Source organism: Triturus cristatus, chromosome 2_1 (genome assembly GCF_964204655.1).
Source record: "Triturus cristatus chromosome 2_1, aTriCri1.1, whole genome shotgun sequence".
In the NCBI taxonomy this organism is placed as follows: Eukaryota; Metazoa; Chordata; class Amphibia; order Caudata; family Salamandridae; genus Triturus; species Triturus cristatus.
In genome coordinates, this window is record NC_140581.1 from 329,923,199 (window position 1) to 329,949,209 (window position 26,011).

Consider the following 26,011-nt stretch of genomic DNA (forward strand, 5'->3'; position numbering starts at 1 on the left):
TTGAAAAACACATTATTATTTGGTACAAATTGCTGATCTAGTGGCAGCCTAATGATTACACAGATCATTCAGAAATCCCGAAATGAATGTATAAATTAGTTTAAACTCTCTCTAGCATAAACATACCAGCTTTTTGTTGTAAGTCTGCCTTGAGAGCAAGATCTAGGCACAGAATGCCCTGCTGAAATGATGATATTTATTCTATGTGAACATTATTTTAACATATAAGTACAGCATGTGTTTATATGACCTTCTGCTGCAATTAAATTAGCTATTGTCTTTCTCATACATCCATAAAAACTTCTTGATTGTGTCTTTCCTATGACGCATATTTGATTTGAATTCATTCAAGAAATATTGCAAGTCAAGCTTCTTATGTAGCAGAATTTATTTCGGCTGGAAATGCAACCTATGACATCATATGACACTTGAAACCAAAAAGGAAGGAACACTATATAACAAATAGATTATTACAGTACATTTACTGTATTAACATTACAACATGCAGAAGTTGATCTTGGTCAGCAGTGAATACCAAATATGAATTAAGTGTTATCTGCAAGTGACAGACCTCTCAAGATTTATATTAGACAAAGAAGTTGCTATTCAAGAAATAAAACATTCGCTTTGATTGTGAAAGGCACGATGAAGATATGAACAGTGCTCATAAAAACAGTTATTCTGAAAAACTTAACTGCACATAAATACATTTTCCAGTAACGATTACGAGGGTTTAAATCTTCTGTGCACAAAAATAAATTGGTTTATTCTGAGGTATTGTGTCCATGTGCACAGGTTGTGCAAAGCAAAATACCCTGTTGCCCAAATATACTTCAATTGGTGTTTAACAGGAGAGTCACAATGCTGTAAAAAGGCACAGTGCCCAGAGTGTATAACACTAGAGTCCAAAATTATTACGTAAAAAAGGCACTTAACTACTAAGCTAGCAGTGTCATAAATAAATCAATCAGGTATAGGTTTGTGATAACTTCCTTAAATAGCTAAGTTGATGCCAGCGGCGATAATATGTGTATGTATTATTTATATGAGTCTATAAAATATAGCAGGTCAGCAAATTATGGTCATTTGTTGGTTTGGATCACTGTTTGTGTGATCATGCATAGGTCGTGTTAATTGCTGTTTGCATGACTGATTAGATGTGTTTTAGCTTCATTCTATTGTCTACCATATGTACTTGTATTTATTTACCAAAATTATGGCAAACAAAAGTCTAGGAATGATGGGTGCAGGCCAGATTCTAAGAAACTGCATTAACTCAATACATCATTTTCATTTAGATAAATTGTATGTATTGTATCATGTGTGGCTGTCGTGAAAGTGTGGTAGATATCAGCCTTATGAGCCCATGTTAAAATTATACTCACATATCATAATATTTTAAGCGAAAGTGTAATGTGAGAATAATTATTTTAAACCCTCAATACATTTTAAAGTTGTAGTAAAACAGCTGCAAATGATTATGTTTTTATAAACAGGTGTTACTGACAATACTATTTAAATAGTTTTTTAACTGCCAGGAATGTTTCCACATTATGAAATGCTATAATCTCTCAAATCCAGTATTATGTTTGAAAATAATGTGTAAACAATTGTGTACAATTTCCAACAAAGGAGACATAAACTTGCACGCATTTTTTAAATATGCCTAATCATATTATTTTTTTCAGCAGGCTTGCTGATATGTGGTTACGAGGAGTTGTAGGCTATACTTTAGAGCCCAGACTCCTACCCTTCCTTTTCCTTTCCATGATGGTCACTCTTGTGACATTTTCTTTATGGTGTATTTTAAACTATTTTGAACCAAGGCACTTTTACTTTACAGTCTTCTCATTGAAATGTTATTACTGTCATAATTTGAAAAGACAAACTTTCCCCATACTGAGTGTCAGAAGTGGCCTAATACTTGCAACATTTATGCTTCCAAATCTGAGAAATAAGGACTTGTCAGTGGATTTTCTTTCAGAACCACTGCAGTCTTCCTTATTGTTCTGTTCACCATTCAGAAACATAAAGAGGATATGTCCAATATAGTGGAAGTCTGATGTAGGTATCACTCATGCTTACACCAATGATGCACTTTGTTAAATATTTTTATGTGAATATATTATATTCTTCTTAGACTGTAACTCTGACAAGCTACTTTTGGAAAGATAACCATGTCCACAAAGTAAAAGCTACCTTCTATTAACATATGTTAAAATGGAATGAAAGAAAAAGACACTGCAATGGGGAATATGAAACAGTAAAAACTTTACACACAATAATACTGCATGAAAACCTATACCACAATGTAATACAAATGTTTTAATTGTTCAGAGAACCTAAATGTAAGCCAGTGTTTGTGTACCAACTTCAGTACAGAGTAAAAGCAATAGCTAAGATAGAAAACAATATTAAATTGTCATTGAAAATGATTACATTTTAGGAGATCTGGAAATATCAAGATACTTTTAAGTGTATTTTAATTTCTGGTACATCAGTTATAAAATCATAGTTTAGTTAGCTTTAAAACTATACAGAAAATCAAGGATTCATTGCAGTATCTTAATCGTGGCATTGTTCCTGTGGCTTCTTTATTGCAGAATGATTACCTAAGAATAATTATAGTTGCGAAAATAAATCAGTCTATTACCTTAACCTTATTATTCTGTTATTGCTGATTGCTTAATTTAAACAACTACCAATAATAAGATAAAATAACCAATAAACGTCAGCTAACGATGAAGAAATGCTAACAACAAATGGCAACTTTGATGGAAACAAATCTAGATCAAGCATTTCGTCGCTAGGTTCCATCTGGACTGAGCATGGACAAAATATATGTCCGCCTGTTAAAACAAACAAATGGAACATGAGTTAAGGCAATAAATAGATGACAGTGGCAGGGCTGAACCACGGCGTATACCAAGTGGGTCCGGCATTAGATTGATTATTTCGTTCTTTATTGATAATGAGTGATGCCATCGATAGTTAGACTTTGAGTTTGACTTTGGACAAATCCTACAGCTTATCTTGAATCTAAATATTTGAGGAGTTTATTCATAGAGGCAAAATGTGTTATGGCTAACACAAGCTTTGCAAGCATCCTCATAAAAAAAGATGATGGGGTACTGTGTTCTCCAAAACAGTTAACAGGTAATGACGTCATACCGAGCTGGATGTATGCACATCACCATTTTTAATGAGGGTCTTCATTGCTGATTGTACTCAAGAAATCTGAAATCACATTTTCTCCAAGTAATTTAAGATTTTTCTACATAGCGAACAATTTTCCCCGAGCGCACATGGAAATGCAGAAATTCCTCATATGTGCTAGTGCATGTATGAGAACATTTCATAACAACTGCTACTCTAACACATGTGCATGGTTTTTAATCAATAATGGATTATACATTGGTTTTCTTGTATGATAAAATGTTTTGGTGGAATTAGATTTTAGCTTTTATGAATTTGTAAATCAATGCATTATTCATTTTCTTCTATTTGTTTAGATTGATGTATTTTTGTGATCTATAAAATGCATTAAGAGTGAACATAGCGAGATAAGTAAATCACAGATTTCCACTCATGCTCCGGGATTTACAGTTCATGCTTCAGTGCACTGTCCATTGCTATATATATATATGCACTGATATACCTATTTTGGAAAACATTTCCTTTATTGGGGAAATCAATTGACCTACACCTCCAAGAAAGATAGGTATTCTCCTGTCCCACCTAGTAAAGGCGGAGCTGCACGTGTTTCCAGTGTGGAGACCAGCTTACAAGCTGTTTGAAAATACCCAAAAGTGAACATTTAGGTGTGTTAACAACATTTTTCATGACCATTCACAGGAATACCAACTACTCTGCTCTTATAGCTACAAAAAGATTGAACACAATATGCTAGGCAAGCAGATTCCCATCATTTGTAAATCCAATCTGAAGCATTTAATATCCCATGCAAATGCCAGCTTTAGATTGGTTTTGTACATAATTAGAATGCTACTTGGGCAAAGGACAGTAGTCGCTTGCGTGGAAGAATTCTTGACCACCCTAAAAGATGTCCGTGCAATGACAGACTTCAGCTCCCATTTGGATCTCTGTTTTTAAGATCTTTTCTTGCACCTGAGAAGCTAGTCCCTTACAGCCCACAAGGGGAAGAGGCTCTCAGAACTGATACTGCTATGGAACAACTTCCCCTAAGGTAGTGAAGAGTAGAAGATACCAAGAACACAGTTTGCAGCACTAACCTAGAGAAAACCAACAAAATCAGAAAGATCTCTGAGAAATACTGAATTGACTTGTAAAAAGCTTTTTTAAATGTACTAAACACACTTTGTGATCAAGAAAGCCATTTTCAGCCAAAATTTTGATTGCAAACAATCAATATGTTACAGATTACCAAGTTGGGGTGGTAACTGATTTACAAAATGAAAGGGCTCCCCTTTGAAGCCCCTCCCTTTTGTGAGTTTCAGGAGAAACAGACAGCAGCCCACTCTCAAAGAAACTTTTCAAACTTTTTAAAAACAAATAAATAAAAGTCTAACCCCTTTTCATTAAGGAAACCGGGCTGCCTTAAAAAACAAAAAAAGGTTTTCATTTTTGAAATGCAAATGAAGGATTGTGGTCTGCTGTCCCTTGCAGGTCGCCATAAATGTATTTTCAGCCAATCAGAGGTGCCTAACAAATACTCGTTAGCTCCCTCTCCCCCCACGCCCCGGATCAATATTTCATGAACTAACTTTTTAGTACATATGGTGGTTTGGAAAATAATTTATTTCAGGTCTGAAGCCTGCCACTCCCCTATTTATCAATCAAGATTTCTAAAAGTGTGCATCTCATTGTTAAAATTGGCATCGCTTATTTTACATAACCACAGGTTGTCTCTTCTGCCCTAAGAGGATGAATGCATTCACTTTTTCTGATTTTTATCTGTATTCTCTGCACTTGTTTAAAGAAGATTGCTGTAAGGTATGTGATGGTGCCAGGCTTCTAAAGAACTTGACCATGCTACAGAAAAAGACATTTACACATCTCTCCAACCACTTTTTTTGCAATTTACCCGGGTACATATCAGTTTACATTATTAAGTAGAAATATAGACCTGTACGAAGAATGGTTGGAAAAAATCAGTATAGAGAGTTGCATAAGGACTTTTATCTTCGAATGGTGTCAGCGGGAGGCATGTTGACCAGTTAGAAGATATCACAGTTTCTCTAGAGTTTGCCATTTAAAGATGCTACCCTTATTCCTCTCATGTAACAACAGGAAAACAAGATTTACAATATAATATTTTTGGACAGTCTTAAAAGCTAAAGACAGTCATATACACCTACGGTATGAAAGACCAGGCTTCAGGTTTCCTTTTATTTGCTTCCAAATTTATAGCTGACATTAAGACAGAAACAGAGACACACATATGAAAAGAGTAAGGGCAATGTTGATTCACCATCAGTAGCTGAGTGAAGGTGCTCTCTGATGCTGTGAACAAGGTTTACAGCATTGGAATTTTTCAAGTATCTATGTGCATTTAAAATCACAGGCGGCTCCACAAATCATATTTCATTCATAAATGCCAAATCATCTGTACAACAAACAGCAGAATCACTGACTTCCACATTATTGGGCATTTTTTAAAGGGAAATATTAGAACCGCCATGTATTCGAACAATGCAGATGTCCCAATACCCACAGTATTCATATGACTGAGTGCAAAAATACCTATAGGGTGGAGCCCAGGGTCTTGTAAACCAAATATATTAGCACAAAATATTTAAATATAAGGGCAGAAGAGCATTTCTGAGATCTGAACAAGGTCCAACCCCCCCCCCCCAAAATTCAACAATTAAAGGAAATCCATCAGCAATGGAACTACAGTACATTTTTTTAAACTAAAATCCCAGACCTCCACCACGCCTCAAAGACATACATAGTGCAGTACACCCATTTGACATATATATTTTGAAGGACCTCTTTGGATACTAAAAGTACAGTATGGGAGCAACATCAAAGTGCAACACTGATGGTCTGATTCACAAAGGTAAACTTACAGTTTTGTGTAAGTTTACAATTTTTTGTCATTCACAAACTACATGTTTATTTTACTAATAGTAACTTTATGATCGTGGAGACTGCACAGAGATAGGACTGAACTATATTTTTATGTGCGGAGTTCTCCTTCCCGATTAGCGAGTCTCCGTAGTCCTAAAATTATATTAATACAATTAGACCCATAGTTTTATGAATCCCAAAAAAAAAAGTAAACTGTGTGAATCAGGCCCAGAGATTATTTTCTCTCACAAGAAGATTCACAAATATGTTTTCCACATCAGTGCTTGCGCAGGTGGAGAACAATGTGCAAAAACGTTAAGATGATTGATTTGAAGTGCCTCAGGAACAGATAAAGCTGTATCCCTCGTTCACAGATGAATTTCTGAGCCTGACACACATCCTGAGTTGGGACAGGACTGATGCAGGGGAATCTGCAATGTTTACAAGATACAGAGGTTTCTGCTGCCACCATTGCACTCCTTGTCCTACAACTGCTTATAAAACACACAAGTTGTTGATTTCTCAATTATAGACAGAACAGGGACTTAAAGAGCAGCACATGATATGCTCCTTTTGTCCCACATATTTTTTGATGCAGAAGGCTTTCTAAATTCAGTAGATACTCATCCCTTTAGCCAGGTTGCTCATGAGAGCAAATGTATTATTAAAGCAGTGGGGTCACACTCACTGTCTGATATGAATGACGACAAGCCTACAAAATCAAATACTTGAGATCTTCTCTGGTCTTGCCATCAGGCCCCAGTTACGATCAGGACCTGCCTCTTGAGTTGTGCAGCATGTTTTTGGGTCTAAGAGTGTTAACATATTTTTTTTCCATTATATAAATAGAGAATGAATTACCACTTCAAGTATGTATGTTTTTGGTCTAACGTTCAAGATGGTTTACTTTATTTGTCTTTGCGACAAGTCCCATTACCTAGAGAGAGTAAAACACTGAATGAATGTATTGCTGCTGAAACATACATGTCAAGATTGTCAGATCTCATTATTCCTTGAAATGTCTTAATTGTTAATCTTCCTTCTCATTCCCTTTTTTTTTTAGGGTATTTTGTCACTGTGTACATCCAAGAGCACAATTTGGAATGTGAATAAGTTCCATCTGTTTTATGCTACAGCCTTTCTCAGCTTTTCAGAAAGTTGTAAACATGGTGAAATGTCAACTTGATCCATTTTTCACTCAGTTTAAAAATAAGTTCATACCTTTCACTTTTAGGAGAAATTCACCATATTCTGGGCACCAGAGGTCTAGTCCTAGAGTAAGACCACATTTTTCTAAATAAAATACAGCCTATTCACTAAGGTATTTCTAAGTATGCCTACAATACTCTAATGTACTCCTGGATGTCTTTATGAATTTGAACCTAAACATTTAGAATGGGAATAAAATGGTTATTTTCTGGGAATGTTCATACATAGTTAATGCAGATAGAAATGGCTGTATCTTCTTTATACTTTTGCGATTAGGGAGTTAGACATTTCAACTAGTTCACAAAGGCATATAAATGTATTTAAAAGGGTTCTACTTCCTGAACTCATAAATGCTTTTGTAAATTGTTCCCCTGCATGCTAAAGGTTAATTGGAATAGCTAACTATGGGTGTTAAGTTAACAAAGTGAGAACATGCTGCCAGTAAGATTTACTCTCACTTTGGATGCATCATTTAGGGAAAGGTAAAATACACTCTACTCATAAAAAAGCAGTACAATTTGCATGTTTAGCTGCGCTTTTGTAACTCACACAAAAAAATGCTGGCTGAAGGATGTGAGAGTCCAAGGAGTATAAAATATAAGGATATTGTGCAACCCTACAAATAAACACATTCAACAGCCTGTATGGGGATTCACAACAGAAGAACAAGGTTTTTCCTGATTCTTTCTGGTAGTAATGACCTTTATATTACGTCTTGTTCAAGTAAGGAATTTTACACAGGTCAATTTAAGAAAACAACTGTTGACTGATTATATGATTTTAATATAAAAGGGGTGTCCCTCACACAAACTGTAATAATGCCCTTAGTATGTGCAAGAATGAGAAGACCTTTACAGTTTAAATATACTCTTTCATTTTGTGAATCACTGGCATTTGTATGATAAGCTAATATCGCTCTTACATTACACATTAATCCCATGAAATATTTGTACATTATAAAGTGGGAGTCCATTACACATGGAGAACAGAACAATTTGTCTATGGAGTAAGTTGTTCAAATTGCTTCATTGATGATGTGAACTCATGACAACATGTGCATTCTAATGTTGGTGTTAGGAGTCAGTCATGTAGATAGTACTGGATGTCTCTTGCATGCAGGTGGAAATATTATCTACACAAGACTTCATGGTCTTCTACATAACTGATGTAATAAACTGCAATTTTTTTACAAACATGTTACGAATGTCGATTGAGGACAGACAGGGAGTACATTTTCAGAAATAAATTCTGTATCACAGTAGAAATATCCCGAGTTATAAAAGAGATATATTCTCTAACCAAACGCACACGTCAATGGCTTCAAAAACAGAAAGCAGGTTCTGTAGCAGCTACATGTACTTCTATTGCTTCAGATGTAACTGAGGAGTATACATTAAGTCCAGTGCTTCCAACTTCGCATTTGCTGCTTGTTCATAAAGATACTGTGGAGAAAAAAGATTTCATAAATGATGTTCTGAAAATGAATGTAAAACATTTTTGAGACACAAACACATTGCAGCTTAATGCACAGAGCAAATTGAGACAGCAAAAATCAACATACACACTGCCCACATCTGGACTGTATGTGAGGGTAAGGCATCAATGTCTGCAATGGTTGCCTCTTAGCTAAGCTCACTAGCACTGACCTATACCACTGACCATTCCTTACTATTGTGGATAGGGGTCTATGTAAATTGTGTGTTAAGATGCTTGTTTACAGCCTTTTATAGAGAGGATGGTCAGCTCGACATAGCTGTCCATGAGAGTCTCTAGATCATTGGATAACCTGAGGCCCAGGCAGGATGACACCAACTCATTAATATCCTCACTGCCTCATGCAAATGATTTCATCAGGCAGTCCAACCACCCTATTCGAATCCGGAGAGGATTTGGTGAGCCACCAGTGGCAGGGAGAGAATGCCATTATCCAATTTTCAGAATTCATTGCTCCAGCCCTGCTTTGTAACTGGAGTACAGTGAGTTAAAAGCACAACCTTTGACAGAGGAAGTCTGCTACACTTTCGGTGCTTACTCATTCATGTGTAAGCAAAAAGATTTATGCTAATTTAAATCCCATAAATCATAAAATGCTTATGTCACATGCAAAAAATGAACTGTAACCTCCAGACAAAATTGTCTGAGAGACAAAAATACAATATTTAGCCAAAGAAAAGATCTGTAAATGCCCTTAGAATTAATTAATTCATCGGTATTGAGTTTACAACCATCTTTTCGAGACTGATGGGCCCAATGTCTCTGAAGTGAACAGAGTAAATCATTTACATTTCTTCATTACTTGTGAGGGAGAGGAGAAGAAGGGCTACCAATGCTATATTTCCCAAAAGAGTGGCTAGGCTTCAAACACTCCCACCTAGGGGAAGGCCTGAACCCAAGAGGTTATTGGGAGGCATTTTTTAGAATCAATTGTTTTAGGTCGGAATGTGTCCAATTAATCGTTCTCATTCTAAAGAGACCCAATGTTGGTAACATCATTTCAAAGAATGCAGAACCTCAGATACTCCTGAAACTTTTAAGCTTTTTTATTCTGTTACCTTGTACACTCCATGTGCGGGTTAAAGAAGAGTTCATGGACAAGAAATGCTTGTCCTCAGAGCTGGCTGGTTGACGCATTCTGAAGCAACCTGTGTTAAAGGTAGCTACTGAAATCCAATTTAGGATTATTTCAGCTCAAGGGATGTGTAACAATGCTTTGAAGAAAACTCTTCTAAACTTATTTGTAAGCAGTTTCAAGCATTCATCAAGATGCCCAAGATATGCACCCCTTACAACAATTGCTGTTAAGGCAAGGATAGGCTTAATATGAGGTTCTGAGTTGGCTAAGAGCAGATCTTGAACCGCAGAGTTATGAATATTGACTGGCTAAAGACACATATCTTGCCCTAGCGTATTCTGAAAGCTAAACAAGAACACTTTGTGAAAAAGTCTTGAATGCTCCATAGCTACCAGATACAAGAAGAAGAAAAAGTCAAAGCTATATTCAAATCCTTATCCGTGAAAAACAATCACAATATAAGATTTAGTAAGGTACCTATCTCCAAAGGTAACCATAGCATGCTCGCCAGTAACATCTGTTAGCCAAGTAAAAGAGGATAACTTGTATTATTTCTTTTCCTGCAAAGAGAATGCAAGGCTAGTTTAACATGGTCCAATTTTCTAATAGCTATGCTAGTTTTGGCATTCTAATCTGTAGTAATTCGAGAAGTATATCCTTTATTTTTAAAGTCTAGAAGAAAGGGCATCATATAAGGGAAAGCTGCATGAAGATCAGCTTTCATGTTCAGGCTTGAAGAAGATAAAATGAGGCTGAACATGAAAAGTTGTTAGACTGCCCTTTTGGAAATTAAAAGGGAAAACGCAGGGCCATGTTTTCTACATATTTTTATTAGTGTATTGATCTGTTTGCAAGGGTGCAGACTTCACCTTTAGTGGCAATAAATGTAAAATGGTAATTGCCAGTGGAGGCGTGTCCATTAGTTCATTCTTATAAATAGTTGAACACGAGATAGCACAGACACTATCTTTGTCAATAATCTGAGGCATGTAGAAATTTTATTTCTTAAAGGCTGTGTGTCAAAGAATATTTGGTTAGCAAGTTTAGATATGTGTCTAGGTCTAATTGGTGGAATGATGTAATGGAATATGAATCTCTTCAAAGCGACGTCTGTTCAAGATAGGGGTTTCTTGTTGCAGCTCTGATGGCTAGCTAAGGTAGCCAGCATGGATACATATGTGGTCAAATTGTGTGTTAGGCTATTTATAAGCATCCATGAGTGAAAACAAAAGCTGGGCTTGCTTAACCTGGTATAGGTGTAGTCTGGGGTTCAAGTGAAAAATTAGGCTAGAAAAATAACTATATAGTCCAACATAACAGTTTGCTACACTCTGTCTGAAAACAAGCCCCAGTTAACCTTGAAAGTGAATTTGTGAGAGATAGTTAATCCATTTAAGTTTATGCATTCCCTTGATGACTGAGCAGGTGATCGTGATTCCAAATCTGAATCTTCTTTTTTATCAGAATTTTGTGGAGTATTCTCCATATAAAGGGGAAGGGAATGGTGTGGTATTTTAGGCAATAGTGTGGTAGGAAGAGGTCCCTGTTATGCACTCAGTTACTCAGTGCAGAGATTACAAGGTTGGTAATAAACTCATGCCTTAGTAAATTAGTGCTGACTGTTCAGCTAAAACTTGGGAACTTGCTGGAAGAAGAACAAATGCAACTGCAACCTGCCTATCTGAAATTCCCAGTACAATGTTTTTTTCTTTATATATATAAGGCTTCATTTAGTTGTTATAGTTCCTAATATAAGGCAGTTCAAGATTCCTCCACTTCAGCTAGGACAAAGGTAAACAAACAAAGCAGTATCTTTACTCGGTGCCCATGTGTTGCCTGCAATCTCTTATCCTGACTCCACTAAGCAGGTGGAGCTCCTCACTACGCAGCTATGTCTGGACCAGCGGTGGAACTAGGTAAGATATTAAACCTACTTCACCTGGGGGACTAACAACTTCTCCCTATAGGTACAAGACCATGTTTCCAGTTGAATGGGAAACAGATCTAAGGTTCCTTATAGACAGGTTCTTACATCCAAACTGGATGATCCAAAGCATGAGTGCCTTAGGGAATGGACCACAGAATTTGATTTCCCAAAGAAGACAATGGAAAATGATCATGAACTATGTGAACTATGTGCTGTAAGGTAATAGCTTTAATATGTGCTTAGTTCTTTATTCAGACACAGCCACCTAGACCAGAAGACAGTACATTGAGAGTATTATCATGACTGAAAACCTCTTCAGCAGTCATGAACGGAATTACATTATCAGAAAAATAACGATAACAGGCAACAGAGGAACACAATCCTAGGAATCCTTGAGCAAGTTAATTACAAACTATCACAAGGAGCTGTGAAAGACCTAAGGTGAAGTGCAGAATCTTACCAACTCATGTATGTCCCAGTTTTAATGCATCAGAGCTCAAATGTCTGGTAATCAGTTTACAGGATACTGTTGTTACACAGCTGCATTTTATGATTTCCATGATACCGTGCTGTAGTTTCTGCCAACGCATAGACAGCAATGGATGTGCCCTCTTTGCTGGACCCATAACATATGCCCAGAGGCTTGCTGTGTGTGCGAAACATTGCTTTTCACAACTACATGCTCCCAATTTCCCTGACACCCAGACTTGATTGGACCTGCAAGGCCCTGAATACATGTGGCCTTCATCCACACCCTTCTCCCAATCCTCATGCCCCTTGAATCAGCTTTGCTCAGTCTTTAGAATATGAGGCAGACACTGGGCCGAGGGTGAGGCCATCGGCCAAAACCTACTTCTAGCCCCCGTACCTCAGGAAACAATGCACAGGACATCCTGTTATACAGTGTGGGCCCTATTACCAAACATCCACTCTGTATGGCCTTTGACTCTGCCAGCAGGCTTTTATTGGGGACATAGTTGAAACACACAACCAATTTCCAAACCTCTTACTCCCAAAGCCATTAGATGTATGGTGTAGGCACAGTGTGAAGAGCATGACCACAGGAAACACCTTTAACCTGTCGTCCTATACTCACAGAAGTTGCCCAAAAAGAGATGACTAAGGATGTACAATTTTCCAAAGGTAACTAAGCTACCACAGGTTAATAATAATCTTTATTGGAAAATCTATCATTACTTCTCCAAAGCTATTACTGTTGAAGTAGTATCAACGGGATATATAGGATTTATTTTATCTCTCTGTAATAAATCATTCCATTAAAATAATGAGCTTGAACCTTCTAAACACCTGTAATTACTTGTGATTAAATAATGGTGCCACGCTCTCCTATCCACAAGATTGCCTTGCTTTTCACTTAGTCAACTGAAACAGGCTGTTCATTTATAGATATAAGCTACATATACTCCCATATCCAAATATGCCACGTATTGCCCACATCTTGTTTGAAGTCAATTGATGGTGATACATATTAGTACCATATCCTTTCTAGTAGTATTAAAAATGCTTAAAAATTGAAAATGTCTCTTGGAGGCACAGTTTTAACTCTTATCTAATCAGCTTCCCTTTTTCAGTTCAGTGCTGTTACTTCCAGCGTATATGGTGTGCTACGAGAGATTAAACTGTACATCTCCCCTTTGGCACCTTCAGATTAATAGCTGCTTTCTTTGTCCCAACCGCAGTACTTTTTACTCAATTGTCCACAATGTCTTGTTGGTCATGCAGCACTCCCCTTTAAACACTAGCTATAATATCTTTTTTGCCCTCCTAATCCTGACCAACACCATGCCATCATTAAAGTCATATGTCAACTCCCTAGGCTGTGCCTGATGACTATGTTGCTTGTTCCCCTTATCCTTCACTAGACCTCAGCTTGTAGCACAGAAACAGCTGGTTGATGTCCGTAACCTTTTCTTCAAGTCTCTAAGACTAAATTGCCCTCTAAATCCCTCATTTAGTTTTTGCTAGATTTTGGTGCAGGTATACTGGGGACCAGAATCTAGACTCTGGACAGTATCCAGATGCCAAAGTCCAGAAATTACATAATTTGTCCCAGACAAATGGGGTAACTACATGAACTTAGGAATTCCAGATTCTTTTCTGTGGCTTTTTCTCGAAATTCAGGCACAAATAATCTGACATTTTCCACCTGCTCAGAGAAGGCAGAAGGTGTCAACCAGATAGCTGGTCTGGTGGGACTTGATCTGGGTAGTTTGTGGGTCAGGGGAGGCTGGATAGGTAGGCTAGGAATGTATTGTCAGCAGCACTGCCAGATGCCCTCTTCCTGTCCTGGCAGATTGGCACCTAGTGAAGCCTAGTGACACTGGGCCAATTGTCTCAGTACCCCGAATTATCGATCTGCATCCAACGGCAGGTAACAGTATCCAATCTGAAGTTAACATTCCTGGTGGGATACTTCAACACGTAATCAGGGCCTAGAAACCTTATGCTAGGCCTTTGGTGATGTGCATGTACCTATGAATAAATTAGTTGTTCCTCGTAGTGCATTGATAAAGAATCTATTTTATAGGCCACAAGACATCTTGATTGGATGTCATCATTAGAATTTGTAGTGATGAAACCATAGCTTGACTGTTAGTACCAGTTGCTCCATTAGCTTAGTTCACGGTTAGTGCAGCTATGCCTACTTAACGATAAAATATTACTTGCACCATACGCTCTAATTTTATTTGTCTTCTCACATATTCCAAACCAATAACACTCTTTTATCAACTATTTTGTACCAAAATACGCGTGGTTTCAAATTCTGTTTACATTTTGTATGGGAACTTCACCAAAGTGAGAAATTAGGATGTTGGTTGAGTGGGGTGCTACACCACAAAAGTCACTAAATTAACCTGTGCTAAACCCTCTGGTAGCTTGGCACAAACACTCTCATGCTTAACTTAAAGGTAAATTGCAAAATATTTATGCAGTACACAAAGAGTAATAAAGTGAAAACACAACACAATACAAATCTCCCACCAATTTAGAAAGTTAGAGTAAACTGTAATAATTTATTTGACACCAAAACAACAAAAATTCAACCAGCAGAAGGAAAAGGCTACTTACCCAGTGTGCATAGATCGCCATCTAGTGTTGGGTCCGGATGTTTGCACTTTGTTTTTCTTTGAAGAAGTCTTTCCAGTCACAAGGTAGGTGACTCCTCCTTTAGGTGATAGTGCGCATGGGCATCGACTCCATTGTTAGATTGTTTTCCCGCAGAGGGTGATTATGAAGTTAGTAAGAGTGGTAAAAGGAGATGCCCATGAATGCATGTATCTAAGTAAGATGTCACTGCAACAGGTATGGGTACCCGGGCAGGCGGGTGAGCGCATATGACTCTTCAGCTCTATATGACAAGAACAGATGCATACTGGGTAAGTAGCATTTTCTGTTCCGAGGCAAATGAGCTGTAGATCATATGCTGTGTATAGACTACATAGCAGTTATCTCCTAAGGCGGTGGCTAACCTGTATCTGTTGCAGTGGTTTGAAATAGTGTACGTAAAACTGTCTGGCCCACTCTAGTTAGTTGTCTTGCTAACACATCTACACAATAGTGTTTTGTGAATGTGTAAGGTGTAGACCATGTTGCAGCTTTGCATATGTCATCCATGGGTATATTTCCTAGGAATGCCATAGAAGCCCCTGGTTTGCGTATAGAGTGTGCTCTAGGGGAAACTGTTAACATTCGCTTTGCTTTTACGTAGCATATTTGAATGCACTTGACTATCCACCTTGCCATACCTGATTTTGATATGGGATTGCCTTTGTGTGATGGAGCAAAAGCGATAAAAAGTTGATTTGTGTTACAGAAAGGTTTTGTCCTTTCTATGTAATAAAGCAATGCTCTCTTCACATCTAATGTGTGTAGGGCAGGTTCTGCCACTGAATCTGGTTGGAGCAGAAATGACTTTAGGAAGGAAATTAGGATTAGTCCGGAGAACCACTTTATTTTGGTGCATTTGTAAAAAGGGTTCTTCTATAGTTAATGCCTGAAGCTCACCCACTCTTCTGAGTGATGTGATAGCCACGAGGAAAGCAGTTTTCCATGTGAGAAATTGCAGTTCACATTTGCGCACTGGCTCAAAGGGTGGACCCATTAGTCTGGTGGGAACAATGTTGAGGTTCCATACTGGAGCAGGTGGACGTCTCGAGGGAATGACTCTTTTGAGTCCCTCCATAAAGGCTTTGATAATAGGCAGAGATTGATGTTATCTATTCTACAGGTATGCAGCTATTGTAGCCTGATGTAAGCGTATGGAAGTGTACGCTAAATTGGACCGTTGTAGATGTAACAAATAACATATAATGTTTTGTACAGAAGCATCACGCGGGTTGATGTGGTTGTTATTACAGTATATTACAAACCGCTTCCACTTTGCTGCATAGCAGGCTCTTGTAGTAGGACGTCTAGCCTTTTTGATAATATTCATGCAGTCTGGCGGTAGATTAAGATAGCCAAACTCCAAGACTTCAGGAGCCAGATCGCCAGATTGAGTTGACTGGGGTCCGGATGTTTTATGTCTCCATGGCTCTGTGTGAGAAGATTGGGTGTAAGACGTAGTTTTTGGAGAGGAACTACTGAGAGTTCCAATGGGGCAGTGAACCAAGGTTGCCGTGCCCATGTGGGAGCAACTAGGATTAGTTTCAGGGATGCTTGTTTGAGTTTCTGAAACCACTAATGGAATGAGTGGGAGAGGCGGAAAAGCGTAAGCAAATATCCCTGACCAATTCATCCATAGTGCATTGCCTTTGTACAATGAAGTTTGGGCATTTTGCGTTTTGGTATTTGGCGAACAGGTCTATGTGAGGAACTCCCCAACGTTGAAAGTATGGAAGGAGAACCTGAGGGTGTTGTTCCCATTTGTGTATTTGCTGTCTCTGCCTGCTGAGGAGATCTGCAATCTAGCTGTTGACTCCTGGGACATGTTTCGCTAGGAGATGAAGTTTGTGCTGAATGGCCCACCTCCAGATGTCTTGGACCAAGCGGGACAGTTGGAGAATATGTCCCCCCCTGTTTTTGTATGCAATACATGGCTGTCATGTCTGTATGAAATAGGACAGCTTTGCCCTCTAGGTGAGTATTGAACGCCTTGAGTGCTAGGAAAATTGCAAGCAGCTCTTCGTGATTGATGTGGAGCAACTTCTGTTGTTGGCTCCACAAGCCTTGCGCTGTGTGCTGTTGTAGATGAGCTCCCCAGCCAGTGAAGGACGCGTCCTCTGTCAGTACTATCTGTGGAACAGGGTCTATGAACAGCCATCCTTTTGATACATTTTGTGTGTTCCACCACAGCAGAGAGAGATGAGTACGGCTGCATTCCAACACTAGATCGGTTAATAGACCTTGAGACTGGCTAAGCATTTTTGAAGTGGACGCATGTGCAGTCTTGCATGGGGAACGATCATGATGCAGAATTACATCATTCCTAGTAACTGCATGTAAGTTCGAGCTGGAATCCAATGGTTGGGTTGAAAGCTGGGAACTAAAGCACGAATATAGCTCTAACTCTGGCTGAGCTGGGAAAAGCAAGAGTTTTTTGAGTATCTATTGTGGCTCCTAGGTAGTCTTTTGTATTTGTTGGTTGGAGATGTGACTTTGACACATTTATTGTGAACCCTAGTTGATGCAGTAGCCAAATTGTCTTGAAAGTGTGCTGCAGACATTGTTGGTATGTGTTGGTTTTGATGAGCCAATTGTCTAAGCATGGGAAGATGTGGATGCTTTGTCTCCTTAGGTGAGCAGCTACTACCGCCAGACACTTTGTGAAGACTCTGGGGGTAGCAGTGAAACCGAATGGGAGTACCCTGAACTGATAGTGTTGACCCGCTACCACAAACCTGAAGAATTTGCGATGAGCAGGGTAAACTGGTATATGAAAGTAGGCGTCTTTTAGATCAATAATAGATAGAAAGTACCTGTCTAAGTGTCACCATGTGGAAATGGTCTGACTAAATGTACCGGTTGGGTTCTCTGAAATCTAAAATTGGTCCGAGAGAACTTTCATTTTTGGGAATCAGGAAATAAAAGGATATTACGCCCGACCCATGATGTTGGGGCGGCACAGGCTCTAAGCCCCTTTTAGAAGTAGAGACTGAACCTCCTGTTTGAGGAGGTATAGATGGTCTGGTGATAGTTTGTGGGGCTTTGGTGGAATATTTGGAGGCATGTTGATAAATTCCAGGCAGTAACCAGAACGGATCATTTGGAGTATCCAATTGTCTGCTGTTATTGATTGCCAGATTGGTAGTCTTCCCCCGACAGGTGTTAAGTGGTCAGGAGTAAGTGAATGCAAGTCAGTGCCTTGTGTTGGCAGGGGAGTTGTGTGTGTTTGAACCCCATCCCCAGCCCTTACCGTTGTTTCCCCGTAACCTCCCCTGAAATAACCCTTAGATTGAGAGGGTTGGTTATTGCCCTTATAGGTGTGAGGTATTTTTGGAACTTCCTCGGTAAAAAGAGCGTCGAAAGGAAGCATGACCCTGTGTGGACTGGAGGGCTCCCATAGATTTGGCTACCTCAGTATCTTTCTTCATTTTCTCAAGTGAAGATTCTACCCCTGGGCCAAATAGATGTTCCTTATCGAATGGGGTATTTTTAATGGAGGTTTGAACCCCAGGTTTGAAACCAGATATATGGAGCCACGCATGCCTCCTTAAGAGGACACTAGTGTTTATAGCTCAAGCAGCAGTGTCTGCAGCATCTAGAGAGCATCTTATTTGGTTGTTGGCAATAAGTTTCCCTTCATGAACCAGATCTTGTGCTTTTCATTTGTGTTCCGGGGTAAATATTGGGTCCGTTGTTCCATTTCATCCCAGTGCGCATGGTCGTATCGCGCTAACAGTGCCTGAGTGTTGGAGACGCGTCAGAAATTGGCTGCTTGAGAAGTTTTGATTTCTTATCAGGAGGTGAAGCCTCTCCTGTTGTCTGTGAGTTGGCTCTTTTTCTTGCATTGGACACAACCAGGGAGTTGAGAGGCAATTGTCCCTTTATATATACTGGGTCTGATGGTGCTGGCTTGTACTTTTTGTCCACTCTAGGGGAAAGAATATGAGCCCTGACTGGGTCACTAAACATGTCATCGACATGCCTGACCAGCCCTTTAAGCATGGGTAGAGTATGTGATGACTTCTGTGTGGTACTGAGGGTTTCAAAGAGGAAATCTTCTACTAATGACTCCTTGTGTAGCTCCACCCCATGATAGTTGGCAAATCTACCCAGTAACTCAATGTAGCCTAACACAATCATCTGTTGGAGACGGTTTGGTAGGGTACAGGTCGGGATCATTGCCTGTGGGTGAATTGGTGTTTTAATGGTCCCATCGGTCTTGTTATGGCTGATCATCATCCCTATCATGATCATCATCCCCATGATCCTGGTTTTCAAGTATATGTGGTGGTGGTGAATGTTCAGGTGAAATTGGTTGAAGCTGAAGGGAAGGTGCTGATGAAGGAAGAATAAGTAGAGGTGGAGGAGGAGGAGGGGAAGGGTTAGTTCCAACAGATCTCTTTTTTAAAGGGATGTGATATTCTTCTTCTACATCAGCCTTTCTTTTCAGAGTCACTCTAGTGGTGATAAGTTTGTGGATGGATCCGGTTCTTCAATTGGGGCATCGAAAGTGAGCTTTGTAGTTGTTTTCTGCACTTCTGTCTGTTTCGGCGCTTAAATTTTCGGTGCCAGAGTCGAAACCGTTGATGTCTTCAGAACCGATTATTTTTTCCGGGCTGAATGGTGGGGATCGGTACAGGACTTGGGTTTCGACCCCAAAGGTTTGGGCTCTGAACTTGGTTTGGAGGGAGTCCTTTCGGCACCGGAAAACTTTTTGGAAGGCTTTGGTGCTGAGCCAGAGGGCAGGGAGTCAGAACAGTGATCTCGGTCCCGACCAGGGCCCAAGGCCGTGGGTTGGACCGGAGCCTTCTTTTTAATTGAAATTGGGTCTTGGGATGAGGGGGGAGCTTTACTCACAGTACGTTGACCACGACCACGTTGACCTCTTGGTCGGATTCGAACTCTGAGATGTCGACCGGCTCCTGGTCCTCCTCTGTCGGTACGCAGGTATTTCGCATGACACCGAGGGCAGAATTTAAAGGGAGTTCGTTCCATCGACTGCAGCTCAACCCAATGCGGGTAGGCCCGAAGGCCTTCCATGATCTTTACGTTCGAAAGTGTACTTTAGGTAATTACAATACCCGATAGAAAGGGAGACGCGATTGAAAGCAATACCATTGAGGCTGAGTGTCTTGCGCGCTGAGGGAAACCCGAAGAAACGGTGTATGACCGGATCGCAACGATATACATCCAAACCCGATGGCGAAAAAAAACAATCTAACAATGGAGTCGATGCCCATGCGCACTATCACCGAAAGAAGGAGTCACCTACCTCGTGACTGGAAAGACTTCCTCGAAGAAAAACAAAGTGCAAACATCTGGATCTAACACTAGATGGTGATCTATGCACAGCATATGATCTACAGCTCATATGCCTCGAACCCAGAGTTATCAATTCTGAAAGTTTAAGGTAGAAACTAGTGCCTTAATCAAAGCTCCAACTGCGGCCATCTAGTCGCGCAATCTTGGATGAAAGTTGAAAAATAAAGCTGACCGCGATAGTACGTGGGTCAAATAGAAGAAGGGGATCAGGCCCAGCCGGTGTTACCGTCAGACTTAAAAAACAATTGGGGGGATAAATGTCTGAGATGGTAATGTTTAGTGGGGGGCGGTGTCCAAGGAGTATGCGTCATTGTCGGGGAGCCGCTGGAGGAAGTACTGGTAAAGATTTCCACATTTGAACTTCGTTTGTTTGGGAAGTTGAAAATCTCCAGCAGGATGAAGCTGGAGGCTGTAGCCGATGAGGCAACATAAAACCAGATACCCCATCTGCGAAAGACAGCTGAACAGGAATTGCTGCTACAGAGAAGAACGTAGCGGGAGGTGCTGCAAAGTTAGACCAATCAGCAATGCACCTTTATGGATCAACCAGGAGGTAGGTCCCGGTGTCCTCTCGGTTCTCAGAATAATTTTTTGCCAATTAGTTTGGCTTTTGGCTATCTGGGCTCCTTTACCACCACTACCAAGGGTTCAGGACTGCAGCGGCACCACTTGGACACTCAGGACTCATTCAGGCTGGGTCCAGGTGCAGGGTAAAGATGGTTCGAGCCTTTTCGTTCCCTGAGGCTCCGATCAGTAGGCCAGTCAACTAACCCTTGGAGTCACTCTGGTAGTCCTAGGTTCAAAAAGTGGAACAGGGCTCAATCAGCAGGAAAGGCTTCTGAGGGTTAAATGCAGGCTTCAAGCAGCAGAACAGTCCTTCCAGGTGCACCAAAGCAGTCTTTTGAAGTATAGAGCTGGCCCCAGCAGCAGTCCGTCTTCAGAGAGCCCTTCTGCAGATCCAGAAAGTGAACTGAAGAGTGGCTCTGACAGTTCTCTTTTTATATCTAGTGACTTCTTTGAAATAGGAGAAGTTTCTAGAGAATTTCTTTTGAAGTGCTTGTAATTTCCTGCCTCCCCTGCCCTAGTTCTAAGCTGACTACAGGCACAATGCAGGACACAGCCTATTGATTTGCAAGAGAGGCTATGCCCAGCTCTGCCCCGTCATTCTGCCAGTGATAGCCCTACCAGGCTTTCTATTGTGTTAATCCCTCTATTATGTGGCAGTGTGTGAGAAATAAACAAAGTGCTCCAACCAACAACACCCGGACATGTGAACAAGAATCAGGCTGCAGGCACAAAATAGTAAGGGCAGGAAGATACCAACTTTCATGAAGTGGCATTTTCAAAATCGTGACTTAAAATCTGACTTTACCATTAAAGCGTGTTTTAAATTACAATTTCTTAGGCACCAAACATGAACTTCCTACCCATGCCTAATCAAAAGTTAGCACTTATTAAATGTAATAGGGTAACCTAAGGTTATCCTTTCAGAGACGTAGACCTCACAGTAGTAAAAAACAAATGTAACAGTTTCTCACTACTAGAACATGCAAAACTTAAAAGTGCATGCCCAACCTAATGCACCTTCCCTATGGCAGAGGTCTTCAAACTTTAGGATGCCGAGACCCCCTGTCAACATTTTCAGGCATAAGGACCCCCTCCTGACAATAATTTCTAAACCTGTAGGTAGGGCTACTGGAATTATGAGGCATGTGAGGACCAAATTACCTGACAGGCTTGATCAAATTGTGTGAGAAGAAAATGTAAATAATGTTATGTGATGCCGCGTATTTTGGGATCGCATTGCTTCATTATTTTGACATTTTGTACACACAGTAACACTGAGGAAAGATTTCACCCCATCAGTATCAGTTTATAACCAAAATACAGCAACTAATATCCGAAAGATGTCTAGTTAACCTTTGTGATGGGCCTTCCACTCCGCAGGAATATGTGCTGCCACATTAGAAGCTCACCTGGCCCTGGCAGGGAGCAGCAGGGGTCCCTTAAAACCCTTGTGGTCTTGTGCAGAGTTAAGCAGTTTACCCATGTCGCTTTCCTCTCACCTCCTCCCTTCCATCCCTCTCTCCTCTTCTAATCCCGGATCCCTCTCTCACTTTGCAGGCCATTTCTTTCACCCCTTTTTACAATTTCTGAACTCTCCCCATTCAACCTTTCACTTCACCTTTAATCACCTTCTGCCATTCTGTCTTTTCACTGCCCTCATCTATAACAGTCTCTAGCATTTATCTCATGGCTTCTATGGTCCCGTCACCTCCCGTGCCCCACAGCACTTCTCATTCACCTCAAGTTTCTCCAATCACATTTGTGTCTATTTGTATCTTACAGCTGTCCAGTCCCCCATTCATCTTTCACATCTCCCCTTTGTTCTTCCACACCTTCTTGAACCAACGTCCCTCTCCCCTGTTACCTCAGCACCAGTGCTTAATTTGAGCAAGTGGTTTCCGGTGCTCCGCACTGGCACCTCATTGTGCACACTGGCACTTTGACAGTCTACCACATGGTGGCTCTGTCTGTGTAATTTAGAGATGAGCAGAACAGCTGTTTAATAATTCAATACACATTAAAAACGATAAACTCCTGACACCCATGCCATTCTTATAGCTTTGGGGACTTGAAATAGTCTGACTAGTCACACTTTCATCACAGGATGTTCAGCGTCATTGCCGAGACTCAAACCCAGTTCCCCTGATTCAAGGACGAACACCGTAGCCGTTAGGCCAACACCTCTCCCATAACACTTGCACTTGCAAAGGTATTGTCATTGGCTGCGCAGGCAAGGCAATGGGTGGGTGGTTAAATTTGCAGTGGCCGACTGGTGAGTGCCCTTGCAAATGTTTTATTACAAATTAATCACTGCTCAGCACCCACCCCAGTACAGCAAATATAAATAGAAGGCACTTTTAATTGTGTTCTAGGGCTGCCTCAATGATCCATGACTGATAAATAAAGGGAACAAAGATAGAAAAGTCACATAACAAATGAATGCATATTTTGTTATTCATAACTATATCTTGTGTCAAGAGGAGGTCTTTGCAGGCTCTTTAAACAACACAGGGCTGGCATTTTTCTTTTGGCAACCCTACTTTATATTCCTTTTCATGAAACGCATTCTCACACTACCCCAGTAAATTTAAAATACAAATGTAAGGAATAGGCAGAGTGGGGGCCCAGGGGGATGGAAACTAGAAAAAAAACTAAACCTTGGTAACCAGTTTACAAAAGGTATGTAAATATGCAAATGGTCTTTAAAGACCTGTGAAAAGCATAGGCGTGCCGGAGAGAAGACTCCAGACACTGCCCAGCCAAGACCACAGCAACTCAAGCTGCAGCAGCCCGGGCTGAGACACACGATGTGGGAGGAGGGGGGCTGAAGCCCTTGTAGTCCATTGCACTTCTCTTTCATCCCTAAGGCCACAAATAACTATTTTAATGAATCCTGTGTTCGCAGATTGTCTTGTACGTTTTCGTACCATACTCCCTATTGTTAATCATCACAAGTTGCAGCCTCACACTAACCCTATTGGGCGATCGTATTTTTGGTTACACTAAAACGAATTGAATATGTTACCTTCCGACAATGTGAATTGTGCATCCAAGAGTGATGTTTCACTTGCACTTTGTTTGGCAGTGAAACTAATTTTTTCAATTAATGGAAGGCATTTCCTGGAGGAAGTATCTAATTAGTAGCATAATGTGAGATGATTGATCACGTTAAAGCTCTTCGGTGTTATGGATATATAATATCGATGGTAATAAGTCATTGCGGGTGATTCATTTTATCACTGAAAGTTACAAATATACAGGACGCGCAATCAGATTCTTTGATCCCGCACACCTGTCACCTTCTAAATCTGAAGCACGCTCCTGCTTCGGGGAGAATGAAGACGACAGAAGTAATTTGGGTAGAAGTGTGACCGGGAATGCACGACCCCCTTTCTATCACTCCACGCCCCCCCCTGGGGGTTGCGCCCCACAGTTTGAATACCCCTGCCCTATGGGTTGGGTAGGGTCTACTTGTGGGTGACATACATAACAAGCATTTGCAATGCAATCGGTCTCGCCTTTGGGAACCTATATGTATTTAGCTATGCAGCACATTAGCCTGGGTGCTGAACATCTACTGTTCTTTAAAATGGAGGGAGAGTAAGCACCAAGCTGCGTGACACACCAGGTCTGGGACCACATGGAGAGAAATATTGCCTTTCAGCAGGAAATTGTATAGTCCAAAGCTCTGTTTTTAATATAAAATCAGGGCTTTGGTGGTCATATCACTGAAAATACAAGATTTGAAAAAAATATTTTTGTCTACGGGTGCTCGTGGAAGACATTTTCTATGGACTGGAATCTAGAGCATGCTAAAGTGATTCTTGTATTTTACTGACCTCTACTGGTCGTTTTTCTATCAAGGCAAATAGAGGCAGTTGAACAGAAAAAAAAAAGACCTTAAGCGGAAGCAGACAAGTCCTAGGGCTGATCTTCAGAGCCCACATAGTACATAAGTATATAATAAGTATATACTAAAGTATATACAAGAGGTTTTGAATGCTCGACCTAAACACACAAAGGGGAAAGAAGGAGGATGAGAAAGACTTAAGTACAGTCACAAAGGGAGACAGCAGGAACCAGCAAGAGGAATAAACGAGCCAAGGGTGTCAGGTAATGGATTAAAGAGGCCTGGGGTGGTTTTAATTCTAGAGAACCCTGGTATTCGGCCCGCCAACATTTATTTAATAGGTCTTCTGAGCAGAGTTTTGGGCACCTGTACTCATTATTTGCCAAATTAAGCACTGACACATGTGAAAAATACTTTTTCTTTGACTATGCACACAGCACTCATCCCACTGTGGCGCAGTGCTTTCCTATCCACTTTCCACTCGCAGGCTCCCGCACCCCGTGTGTGGAAGTGCTTCGGGCTCATGCTCTGACCAACTTGCTCCTTTAATGGACTGTAATGGAAGTGAAGATCCTTGTGCGCTGCAAGGCTCGTGGTTTACTGCTCCAGTGTCCCGGTGGGAGAAACACCGAGCAGCTGAAGCACGAGGCAGGAAACGCGGAAATTACCAGAGAGCATAGCTGCCTAGGTTTTAGATTGCTATGTGTGACATTTTCATAATTTCTGTGTAATTATGATTGCCATTAGAACCACTATGAGTGACACTTTTCTCGCCGGCAAAATCAACCAATAAAAGATGAGGGAAACATAAATAACAGAAATCTGACCCATTTGAGCAACGAGAAACTCTAAGATCTTAAGACTGCTGCAAATTCATGAGTCATAATTACAACGAAATTATCAAAATATCATAAATAGCAATCTGAAACCATGGCACATATGAAAGAAGGCGAGCATCACTTCACATGACATAGCATTGAAGACTATGCCCATACTTCTGTTCTTGACACCGAGTCTTGTTTACTTAAATATTTCATAAAAGTGATAGGAAGTATGTGTTTTATTCTATTGCTATTTTATTGCTTCTCTTGTATAATGCTGATCATATAATACACTTGTGAATTTTGGTTGGCATAATGTACTGACTAATAAGAATAAAAAGGCAGAAGCAAAGCCAATTAGACAATAAGAAAAGAAACGGAGCATGGTAAAACGAGGAGAATAAAACAAATCACTTTTACCAGGTGGTGTTTGTTGTCCAAGACGAGGCCATGCAAAAAATGTATGTGATGGGAAAAGGATTTTCACTTGGAGTGGGGTGAACTAAGTCGTATATAGGTGTCACTGCAGGGGCCACCTTATTCATAAGTGAATGCTGTAAGCA

The 26,011-nt window shown here is 40.3% G+C and overlaps 1 protein-coding gene across 1 annotated transcript in view; it reads right to left on the reverse strand.

Moving 5' to 3' along the window:
- Nucleotides 1-370: 370 nt before the first annotated feature.
- Nucleotides 371-26,011, reverse strand: part of EMB (embigin) — a 152,432-nt gene continuing 126,791 nt past the window's right edge. Inside the window, exon 9 of the mRNA XM_085631231.1 lies at nucleotides 371-8,705. The gene's annotated coding sequence lies outside the window, so the exon portion shown is untranslated. The remainder of the gene's footprint in view (nucleotides 8,706-26,011) is intronic.